Source organism: Chiloscyllium punctatum, chromosome 30, assembly GCF_047496795.1.
Source record: "Chiloscyllium punctatum isolate Juve2018m chromosome 30, sChiPun1.3, whole genome shotgun sequence".
Taxonomy (NCBI): domain Eukaryota; kingdom Metazoa; phylum Chordata; class Chondrichthyes; order Orectolobiformes; family Hemiscylliidae; genus Chiloscyllium; species Chiloscyllium punctatum.
In genome coordinates, this window is record NC_092768.1 from 46,756,003 (window position 1) to 46,769,091 (window position 13,089).

A 13,089-nucleotide genomic window follows, 5' to 3' on the forward strand; every position below is an offset into this window, starting at 1 on the left:
CCCAGGACCTGCATATCCTTGGCGGGGTGGGAGGGGGAGTTCAGCAGAATGAGAGACGATCTAATTGAAACAAACAAGATTGTGAAGGGGCTTGAATCATGGACACTGAGAAATTGTTTCAATTGGTCAGGGAATCTAGATCATAGAGGCACAGTCTCAGGATAGGGTACTAATCATTTATGATTGAGATGAGGAGAAATTGTTTTATATGAAGGGTTGTGAATCTTTGAAGTGCTCCATCCCAGAGCATTGTGGATGCTCCACATTGTGAGTATTGTTATTAAAGCTGGATAGACAGATATTTGGTCTCTCAAGGGATCATTGGATCTGGGGGATTTGGAAAGGTGACAGAAGTGTCAAAACTAGAATTGAACCCAAAACTAGCCATGATCATGTTGAATGGTGGAGCAAGCTCAATGGCCTCCCCTGTTTTATTTGATCCTGCCAAAGGAATTTTCAAAACATCACCCAGATTCAAACACACCCACTGAAGACATTGAAAGTTGTCCAGTGCAGCAACCAGTGTCAGATTGCACCCAGACTCATCTTCCAATGGCTAAACAACAAGAGGCTAGAGGTAGGAATAGCAGTAATTGACAGGCTCAAAGTGAAATGACAAAGCCAGAGCTAACTTTGGTAAAGCTAATTTTTGCTATCGTTAAGAGTTGAACAGAGTGTAACTAATCAACACAAGTCAATTGATGTGGTAGCTTCAGACTGGAATGTCAACACAGTCACTTCAAATTTACATTGTGAAAGTGAATGACCAGATAAATTGTCACAACCACAGATATCTCTGTAAACAGAGAAGCAGACAGCTGATGAGATACATTTGATTTTAAACATACAAATTAGAAGTAAATGTAGACAATTCAGACCCTCAGAAATGCTCTGCTTTTCAAGAAGATCATAGCTGATCAGTTTATGTTTCAAATTTCCCCACTTATCCCTGATAACCTTTGATTTTCCTGAACTAGAATCTATCTGCACTTCCACCTTAAAATATTTAATGACCATGCCTCTACCAACTTATGAGCTCGAGTCGTACAAATCTCTGAGAGGAAAGCATTCTTCTTATTTCTATCCTATAAAGGATACCCCAAACTTTTAAAAAGTGCCTCCTAGTTCAGGACTCTCTAACATGTGGAAGCATCCTTTCCATGTTCACTTTGTCAAGATTGTTCGGAATCATATCCACTTCAACCAACCAACCCTCAATCTTCTAAACTCACTGGAATGAAACTCAGTCTGTCCAATCTGTCCTCTAATGTCAAACTGCTCATTCCAGGTATTGTTCCAGAGACCCCCTTAGAACCACCGTCCTTAAATAAGGAGATCAAAACTGCACACGTTATTTGAGATGTGGTCTTTGTGAAAACTGCATACATTGGAATTTGAGTCATCACAGATCCAAATGATGTTAGTTAATTCTGTGAATGGTTGTGCCTAAAAAAAATTAGAGTGTCCTTCTGAAACAGTGTCTAAATCCAGCATTATGTCAGACAGCAGGGGTCTTCAGTCTCCTCATGTTGCTAATGGAAAGATGCTTATATCATCGTTCCTTTAGTGTCTGTGGGTCAAATTCCTGGAACCCCCTCCCTAACAGCATTGTGGTTCTACCTACAGCACATGGATTGTACCCGTTCAAGAAGGCAGCTCACCACCATCTTTTGAGAGCACCTAGGGATGGGCAATAAATGCTTGAGTTACCAGCAATGCTCACATCCTCTGAATGAATTTGAAAAGGACCCATTGAATTGTTTCCACATCCACGAGAAAGAAACTGTCAAGAATCAGATAAGTAGAACCTTGAAGAGTTGATATGCAGATATAATTCTCCAGACCTGACTGTCTCTAATGCATAGTGTCGGAAAACAGGTTGAAACTTTGTTTGCTGGATGTTTCAAATCATGCCAAATATCTTCTGTATTTGGATAGCTTGAATTGTGTTTGTTATTTCTTCTGTTGTGTAATAAACTTCTGTTGTGCGATTAAAAAAAATCTACAGCTTTTTGTGAACACATCTCAATCACTAACCACCAAATTTGGGAATATAGAACATAGAACATTACAGTGCAGTACAGGCCCTTTGGCACTCTATGTTGCACTGATCCATGAAATCAATCTGAAGCCCATCTCACCCACACTAATTCCATTTTCATCCATATGTTTATTCAATGATCATTTAAATGCCCTAAAGTTGGCGAGTCTACTATTTTTGCAGGTAGTGCGTTCCACATCCCTACTACTCTCTAAATAAAGAACCAGAGTTTTGTACAGCTGCAACATGACTTCATGGCGCCGAAACCCAATCCTTCTACCAATAAAAGCTAACACACTATATGCCTTCTTTACAACCCTATCAACCTGGTTGGCAACTTTTAGGGATCTATGTACATGGACACCGAGATCTCTCTGCTCATCTGCACTACCAAGAATCTTACCATTAGCCCAGTACCTTGTATTCTTGTTGCTCCTTCCAAAGTGAATCACCTCATGGTTTTCAGCATTAAACTCCATTTGCTGCCTCTCAGCCCAGCTCTGCAGCTTACCTATGTCCCTCTGTAACCTGCACTATCCTTCGGCACGATCCACAACTCCACTGACCTTAGTGTCATCCGCAAATTTACTAACCCATCATTCTATGTCCTCCTCCAGGTTATTTATAAAAATGATAAACAGCAGTGCCCCCAAAACAGATCCTTGCAGTACACTACTAGTAACTCAACTCCAGGATGAACATTTCCCATCAACCACCACCCTCTGTCTTCTTTCAGCTAGACAATTTCTGATCCAAACCGAGACTGGTTAATGAGGTGAGATCTCGTGGAATACAGGGAGAACTAACTCAAAGTTTGGATGCAGAACTGGCTCAAAGGTAGTTTTTCAGACTGGAGGCCTGTGACCAGTGGAGTGCCACAAGAATCAGTGCTGGGTCCACTACTTTTCATCATTTATGTATATGATTTGGATGTGAGCATAAGAGGTACAGTTAGGAAGTTTGCAGATGACACCAAAATTGGAGGTGTAGTGGACGGCGGAGGAGGTTACCTCAGATTGCAATGGGGTCCTGATCAGATGGGAATATGGGCTGAGAAGTGGCAGATAGAGTTTAATTTAGATAAATGCGAGGTGCTGCATTTTGGGAAAGCAAATCTTAGCAGGACTTATACACTTAATGATAAGGTCATTGGGAGTGTTGCTGAACAAAGAGACCTTGGAGTGCAGGTTCCTAGCTCCTTGAAAGTGGAGTCACAGGTAGATAGGACAGTGAAGAAGGCATTTGGTATGCTTTCTTTTATTGGTCAGAGTATTGAGTACAGGGGTTGGGAGGTCATGTTGTGGCTGTACAGGACATTGGTTAGGCCACTGTTGGAATATTGCGTGCAATTCTGGTCTCATTCCTATCGGAAAGATGTTGTGAAACTTGAAAGGGCTCAGAAAAGATTTACAAGGATGTTACCAGGGTTGGAGGATTTGAGCTATAGGGAGAGGCTGAATAGGCTGGGGTTGTTTTCCCTGGAGCATCGGAGGCTGAGGGGTGACCTTATAGAAGTTTACAAAATCATGAGGGGCATGGATAGGGTAAACAGACAAAGTCTTTTTCTTGGGATGGGGGAGTCCAGAAGTAGAGGGCATAGGTTTAGATTGAGAGGCGAAAGATATAAAAGTGACCTAAGGGGCAACACTTTCATGCAGAGGGTGATATGTGTCAAGAATGAGCTGCCAGAGGAGGTGATGCAGGCTGGTACAATTGCAATATTTAAAATGCATCTGGATGGGTATATGAATAGGAAGGGTTTGGAGGGATATGGGCCATGTTCTGGCAGGTGGGACTCGATCGGGTTGGGATATCTGGTCAACATGGACGGGTTGGACCGAAGGATCTGTTTCTGTGTTGTACATCTCTATGACTCAATGACTCCATAATCACATGCCTCCATATTTTCTGCAATAGCCTATCTTGGGGAACCTTATCAAACATCTTACTGAAATCCATATACACCACATCAACTGCTTTACCCTCATCCACCTTCTCAAAGAATTCAATAAGGTTTGCGAGGCACAACCTATTCTTCACAAAACTGTGTTGACTATCGCTAAATCCAATTTCTGATAACCCTTTCGAAAACTTCACCCACAACTGAAGTAAGGCTCACTGGTCTATAATTACCATGGTTCTCTCTACTCCCCTTCTTGAACAAGGGGACTTTTGCTATTCTCCAGTCTTCTGGCAATATTCCTGTAGACAATGACAATATAAAGGTCAAAGCCAGAGGCTGTGCAATCTCCTCCCTGGTTTCCCAGAGAATCCTAGGATAAATCCCATCGAACCCAGGGGACTTTTCTATTTTCACACTTTCCAGAATTGCTAACACTCCTCCTTGTGAACCTCAAACCCCGTCTAGTCTAGTCGCCTGTATCTCTGAACTGACTTGTCCAGTAGTATCATAAAGATCTCATCATTGACTTGCAAAATATCCTTACTTCTGTGTTCAATTTTACTTTTATGTTCAACTCCTTTCATAACAAAGGAGAACATTACACTAAAATTCTAAATTACTTAATGAGTCTGCATGCTAACATTGTATGAGAACATTTTGATCCCTGGGCACCTCAGAATTCTACAGTCTTTTTCCATTTAAATGATGCTTTTTTTTTAGGATTTAAAATTTTATTTTAATTTATTCTAGGATTTTTACCCAGCAACAGTGAAGGCACGGTGATGTACATCCAAGTCAGGGTACTGAGTGACTTGGAGGGGAACATCCAGGTGATGGTGTATTCATATATCTGCTGCCCTTGTACTTCCAGGTGGTAGTTGTCATAGGTTGGAAGGTGCTGTCAAAGTTATCATTGGCAAATATCTGTTGTGCAAGTTGTAGATAGTACACACTGGCAGTGGTGGAGGGAGTGAATGTTTGTGGATGCAGTGCCAATCAATGGGCTGCGTTGTGCTCGATGGTGTTGAGCCCTTGAGTGTTGTTGGAGCTGCACCCATCCAGGCAAGATGGGAGCATTCTATTACATTCCTCACTGTGTCTTGTAGATGGTGGACATGCTCTGGGGAGTCAGCAGGTGAGTTACTCACTGAAGCTTCCTAGCCTCTAACCTACTCTTGTAGATATGGGAAGTCTGGTTCGATTTCAGGTCAATGGTAATTGCAGGATGTTGATAATGAGGGACTTGGTGATGATAATGGGATTGAATGTCATGGGCTGGTGTCCTTTTGGAAACAGTCATTGTCTGGCGTTTGTGTGGCAGGAATGTTATTTGCTATTTTTTTCACTCAAGCCTGAATGTTGTCCAGGTCTTGTTGCATTGACAAAGATTTCTAGTGTGGGAATAGCATTCTTCATGCTTGGAGGCTTTCAAACTGATATCAGTGTGGCATGTCTATACTCAGGTGTGTGTGACTGCAGATCAGAAGAGGAAGACTCACAGCATCCAAGGCAGTGATGACATGCAGCGGTGGGATCAGCACAAGCTTTGGAGGAAGGGACATAGGATATGGGTTTCCTGTACAAGATGAATTCAGAGATGTTACGAGATAGGAGAGAAATTAGAGAAATATGTGAGTTTGTAGGCTGGGCAGAGGGGGAGAATTGATGGAAGTTTTTCCAGTCAGGATTTTGGAAGGGAAGGAGGTGACTCCACAGGTAGCTGATAGAATTGTTTCACTCATATTTCCAGAGCAGAGAGATCAATAACCAGAGACAAAAGACTTAAAGTAGTTGATGGAAAGATTATAGGACAGTTGAGAAGTAATGTCTTTCACCCAGAGGCAGTGAGAGTCAGAATTGCACTGTCTGAAAGGGTGATAGAGGCAGCAAACTTCAGCACATTTTAAAAAACACTCGGAAATGAAATTGAGGGATAAATCTGAAGGGATTGAATCAGTGCTGAGGGATTATGATGTAACAATGCAGTCACCCTGCAGTGTGATGTCAGTGAAACAGGACTTGGAGTAACCCCCATGCAGTGAGGACAACCCGTTGTGTTTGTATTCAGAGCATTAATACACACTGGATGGCACAATGAGATTTTTCAACTAGTTTGGGAAAAAATAGCACTTGATCACAAGCCATTTCAAAGAACCTTTCTCAATTCACTTTCATTCACTCAAAGTGTTTGCAAAGGATGTTAACTCAATTGCAGTTGTATCGCATGGAAGGGAAGTGCAACCAAGGAAAGCAGATGTCCATCACTATCATGTAATTGAGCTGCTACACTCTCTCTCAAGGACGTAGATGCTGGTACAGAGTGTTAAATCTTCCACACTCAACAAGGAGCAACAGCATGACAAGCTCTAGAAATCATCAACCCAGCAGAAGCATTGAATCTGACAGACAGACATCTTCCTCCAAACAAACAAATTTTTACAATAAATTGCAACACTTCAAATGTTTCAGGAGGTTTAGTGCAAGGATAGTCATCAATGATACACCTTTTACACTAAGAGGTTGTTAGGCAAACAAAAACAAGGCGATCGTCCTATATGGCATCTTGTACAAAGGAAGTAGGATCATTATCCACAAGGAGGTGTGAAAAGAGATCCTGATTTACATCCCACACAAACCATAAATAATTGAGTCTAATCTGAGGAAGGTAAGAGAAGTGCTGTACTGGCCAAAAATGAGCAATGAGGTGAAGGACCAAATCAGCCAAATGTGGTCCAACTAAACATGATAAGGAGTTGCTCATGACTTGTGACATCCGAGACAGCCCATGGATGAAGCTTGGAGTAGAGCCCTTCACTCTCATTGGAACTGATTATCTCATCACAGTCGATAACTATTTAGGTAGCAGGGAGTTACAGCAGCTGACCTTACTGACTCACAGTGAAATTATAGAATGTCTAAAAGCACACTTTAGTAGTCGTGATATTCCTGACACTGTGATCAGAGAGAATGACTTCAATTCACTTGTGAAGAATTCAGACACTTCCTTTCTGATTAGGAAATTCAGCTCCACACTATTGGCATTCAAGTGCAGAGGCTGAGACAGCAGTGGAAATTGACAAAGATTATCAAAACAAAATCAACAGATCCAGCACTGATTTGTGAAAGGCAGGTTTAGAGAGGAGAAAGACACCTATTAAAGTCATGGAATATTGCCCAGTCCAATGACAAATGTCACACAGCACCCAGACAAAGGTTCCAACACCTAAAATACTACTGAGAGAGTGTGAGTGACAAGTGCTCATAGCTGCAACTAGCACAGGTACTCTTTCATGGCATACAGCTCATGAGGCATTTCACCAACTGAGCAAGAAGCTGAGTAACGACCAGTCCTAAAGGTCAACTATTTTCAAACAAATTCGATAGATCATCTGCAACAGATCCTTTATTCTTTCATGGGATGTGGGAATGGCTGGCATGGCAACATTTGTGGCTTATCCCTGATTGCCCTTGAACTGATTGGCTTCCCAGGCCATTTCAGAGGTCAGTTAAGAGTCACCAGTGTTGTTATGGGTCTGGAGTTACTTGTAGGCCAGACCTGGAAAGGATAGCACATGTCACTCCTGAAAGGACATTAATACGCTGTCATGACTCACTGGGATAGTACATTGGAAATCAAGCCCAGTATTTCTGAGCCAGCATAAAAGTTAACATTTTTAAAATAAAATCTCCAAACAACTTGATTTTCAGACCTAGGTTGATACAAAGCACAGACAAGATTTCTGTACTTAAAATAAAGATTTATTACAGGCAATTAGATCTAGCAACAGGTAAACAATTCAAATAAGTGATCTACTAATTCAGACTGCATACCCCTTATAAACTCCCCCTTACACTCAGGTGAACAAAAACAGGGGAAGAAAAAATCATTTGTCAATGGAAAACCAGTTCTGTAGTTTGCTACGAAATGGAGTGAACCCCTCTGCTAATTTAAATCAGCAACACAGAAAAGATTCACCCCATGCTGTAATCTGTTAACATTCGAGAGGCAAAGAACTATCCCCAAAGTCACTATTTAAATTATAAAAATATTTAAGAACTTTATTCTTTAAGTCTAACAGAGAATATTAACCTAACAACTATCTACAACTTCTTTCTCTAACCTATCTTTTACCTCCCTCTCTACAATACTGGTCCGATAAAACCCCAGATTAAGATGTACCAAAAAATATTGCTGTTGATATTTTTTTTCCTGTGTATATTCCTTCTCCAGACAGGTACCTCTCAGAGAGTTCTTACTAACAGCCATACATCTGTTGGTCTTTGGGCAGTTCTTCCCCCAACTGTTCAATTTTGTTTATACTCCAAAGCATCGGATCGTTTCATTGGTGTTAATATTGTCAAAATATTAAATTCAAACTTGATTGGAGTTTAGCATCTTGGGACATAATGTAAACTGATTGGCCAAATTTGCATTAGTTTTTTTTGTCTCCAGGCAACCCAGCTACTCTAGCTGTTCGACCAAATGTTACATTGTTACCTTGTTAAGAACACTTGGTACTGTGTCAGGTAGTTCTGCTAGCTTTTAACTCTCTTCGAGGCACAGTACCGCTTACACCTTCCTAACACATTTTGTTCACAAGATCCACTGGGTTGGGCCTTGCTGATCTGAAGTCTTTCCTTGACCCTCCTTTATTCCAAATAGGTTCTATAGGTTTGCAAAAGGTATCTGTTTGACATCGGACAGGTCTCTCCAATTGAAAGATCCAACTTGCAGGATCTGCTGAAGGAACAATAATCTGGTTTTCTTCTGGCTTATGACAGAAAACTGAGAATAAGAGCTTCAGAATCATACAGTTAGACAGCATGTTAACAGACCCTACAATCCATTCCTTCCATATCCTAAACTGATCTAGTCCTATTTGCCAGCATCTGGCCCATATCCTTCTGAATCTTTTCTATTCATGTACCCATCCAGATGCCTTTTAAATGACACAATTGTACCAGCTTCCGGCTTTACCATCTCACCATAACCCTATGCCCTCTAGGTTTGGACTCCCCTACTCTGGGAATTGGCTATTCACCCTATACATGCCCCTTATGATTTTATAAACCTATGTAAGATCACTCCTCAGACTCTGACACTCCAGGGAAATAAGCCCCAGCCTATTCAGCCTCTCCCAAAAACTCAAACCCTCCATTTCTGGGAACATTCTTGTAAATCTTTTCTGGACATTTTCAAGTTTAACAACACCTTTCCTAATTCAATCCAGAATTAAATGTAGTATTCTAAAACTGGCCTCACCAATGTCCTGTACAGCCGCAACATGACATCTCAACTCCTACACTCAATGAATTGACCAATAAAGGCAAGCATACCACATGCCTTCTTGATCACCCTATCTACCTATAACTCCACTTTCAAGGAGCTATGCACCTGCATCCCTAGGTGTCTTTGTTCAGGAACATTTCTCAGGGTCCTACGATTAACTGTACAAGGTCTGCCTGGTTTGCCTTACCAAAAATGCAACACCTCAAATTTATCTAAATGAAATTCATCTGCCACTCCTTAGCCTATTGGCCCATCTGATTAAGGTCCTGTTGTATTCTGAGATAGCTGCTGCAGACCTGCTGATTTCTGGTCTGAAAAGGCTTCTCTCTGTTTTATTCACAGCCCAGGCCGCTCAGCTACCTGACAACCACTCATATGGTTGTTGGAGGCAGAGGATCTTTATCATTGATAACCGGCCACTAGTCCACAAACTAGTCAACTTCACTTGTAACAACATGTCTGCACCAATTTGCCAGGGTATTGCTGGAACCCACACTCAGAGAATCATAGAGTCATACACCATTGAAACAGCCCTTTTGGTCCAATCATCCATGCCAACTAGGTTTTCCAAATTAAACCAGTCACACTTGCCTGTGTTTGGCCCATATCCCTCCAAAGATTTCTTATTCATATCCTATAAATGTATTTTAAATGTTGTAACTACACCTGCACACACCAATCCCTCGAGCAACTCATTTCACACACGAATCACTCTCTGCATAAAAACATTGCCCCTCATGTTCTTTTTAAAATCTTTCTCCTCTCACTTTAAACTTACAGCATTCACAATAGGTTTCAAATTACTTAATTTCAAATATATTTTGAAACAGTTCTTTCTTATTTCAGTCCACAGTTTTAAATCACATAAAAATAAAAAGATGTCGTTTTTACAGAACCAAATAGTTTTTGTTTCAAAAATTGATTGTAGCTTCTTAGCCAGCATTATTGAGACTAGGTTTCATTTCCAGATTTATTCACTGAATTTAAATTCCATCAGCTGCTGTCATGGAGCTACCAAAGCAATTATATTCCTCAGAAAGACAAATGTCATCTCAGGCACCAGCAAGTACCAGATGAAGAGTCAATGACAGCTCATGGCACAGTGTCCCAGTGGTTAGCACTGCTAACAGCACCAGAGTCCCAGGTTTGATTCCAACCTCAGGTGACTGCCTATATGGAGTTTGCACACTCTCCCAGTGCCTGTGTGGGTTTCCTCCCACAGTCCAAAGATGTGTAGGTCAGGTGAAGTGGCCAAGTTAAATTGCCCATCATGTTAGGTGCATTAGTCAGAGGGAAATGGGTCTATATGGACTGGTTGGGCCGAAGGGCCTGTTTCCACACTGTGGGGAATCTAACCTAATCAAATACGTGCCATCAGAAGAGCTGAACAGTTCACAGACTGTGCACTGCTGTGAATGGACAGAAAAAAAATTGGGAAAGACTGAAAACAATCTACAGTGCTTTGTTCCAATGTGATAGTTTTGTCCATGGGCTACATATTTGGAGCAACTTTCAAAAAATATTGCATACAGTACTTTTTTCTAATGAAATGGAATTCTTGGGATAAAAACCTTTTTTGTATTGTGGCTTCTAACATCAATATTGTATGTACATTAAGTTACCATTTTACCACATTGAACATTAGTTGAAATTCAAATTAATTTTGATCACTGTTCCAGAACAATTTTCTGATATTTTGTTTGAAAACTAAACCTTCACAGCATTAACCACATCCATAAGCCTCTCTATTTAAAACAATGCAAATTAATGAAAGTTGGAAACAAACAGGTTTACCCAGAAACAGCTAAAATCAATTATTGTATTGCCTGATTCTGGCATGATGGTCTCCCTGGGGTTTAATTAAATGGTGCTGTAACAATGTCTCAGTACTGTCAGATATTGGAGAATCTAAAGTGTGAACAATCTGTGTGAGACACTGTAAGATAGAGGCCAGAGACCTGAGAGAAGGAGGGTGATTCACAATTTACCAGACTGTGCAACCGGATAAAGCTGAAAAACATAATTTTCTGAAGTTTTTGATTGAGACAATTCCTTCAATAAACTTTGTAATATTGACTATCCACAGTCCTGATTTGTTAAATCTCATACAGCCAAAACTGGAGATCATGCTCTATGTTTCTATATTTAAACCACATTAAGTATTACTCATAAGAATTTTAAATTAATTCCTCATCATCTCAGTTCTGAATGGTCATCCCTTCACTCTGAGGCTGTACACTCGAGTCGTAGTTTCTCCTACTAGTTGAAAATCTTCCCCAGGCCTTTCTGTATTCTCTAAGTTTCAGAACTGCCCTCATCCTTCTAAACTCCATCGAGTGCAAATCCAGAATCTACAACCACTCCGCACATACAAGTCCATCATTCCCAGGATAATTCTTATAAATCTCCTCTGGACCCCTTCCCAGGCCTTAGATATGGGGCCCAAAACTGTTCACAGTATTCCAAATGTGGTATGACTAGAGTCTTATAAAACCTCAGCAATACATATCTGCTGTTGTATTCTAGCCATCTTGAAAAGAATGCCAATATTGCATTTGACTTCTGAACTGCTAACTGAACCTACAGGATAACCTTAAGAGAATCCCGACCTAGGATTCCCAAATCCCCTTTTGAAGCCTTTTCCCATTTAGAAAATAACCAACGCATCTATTGTTCTTACCAAAGTGCATAACTGCACAATATCCATATTGTTTTCCATCTGCCACTTCTTAGCCCACTCTTCTAGTCTGTCCGAGTTCTTAAGCTTCCTCAACACTATCTATCTCTCACCTATCTTTGTGTCACCTGCAAACTTAGCAATAATACCCTCAGTTACTTCATCCAGATCGTTAATGTATAACATGAATAATTGTGATCCCAACACTGACCCCTGCAGAACTCCATAAGTCACTGGCTGTCATCCTGAAAAAGACCCTTTTATCACCACTCTCTGCATTCTGCCAATCAGCCAATCCTTGCCAATACAGTACCACTAACAGCATGGGCTCCTACCTTATTGAAAAGACTCCTGTGTGGCATCGTGTCAAAGGCCTTTGGGAAATCCAAATAAATCACATTCACTAGCTCTCTTTTGTCTAACTTGTTCATTACCTCCTCAAAGAATTATAACAGATTTATCAGGCATGTCTTACCCTTGACAAAGCCATGCTAACTCGACCCTATTTTACAATGTACTTCCTTGGAGAGAAGGCTGAGTGGAGATTTGATTGAAATTTTCAAAATCATGAGAGAACTGCAAATAGTGTGAAGCTGTTTCTGCTTATAAAAGAAACAAGAACAATAGGGTTATCGTGATGTGCAAAGAGAAAAATCTTTTTCACATAGGATGTAGTTGGGAATTGAATGCACTGCGTGGAAGTATGGTGCAGGTGAGTTTAGGTAAGGCATTTCAGAGAGCATTAGGTGATTATTTGGAAAACAATAATGCACAAGAATATGTAGAAAAAGCATGTGATTGGCACTAGGTAGTAAGGTTCATTTGAAGATTGCATGCATGGATTGAATGACAGCTTCTACTCCATAACACTGCTATGATTTTCAATTGTTTTGTTATTTTGTTTATTTAAAGCTGTTTTAAGCAAAATCTTGTGATCTAACTTCCTGTTGCTTTATCAATTGCTTTGTATAGATTATAACTCACAATAAATTAATTTCTTTTATTTAAACCAAACTATTTAGGCCACTGTTGGAATATTCTGGTCTCCTTCCTATCAGAAAGATGTTGTGAAACTTGAAAGAGTTCAGAAAAGATTTACAAGGATGTTGCCAGGGTTGGAGGATTTGAGCTATAGGGAAAGGCTGAACAGGCTGGGGCTGTTTTCCCTGGAGCGTCGG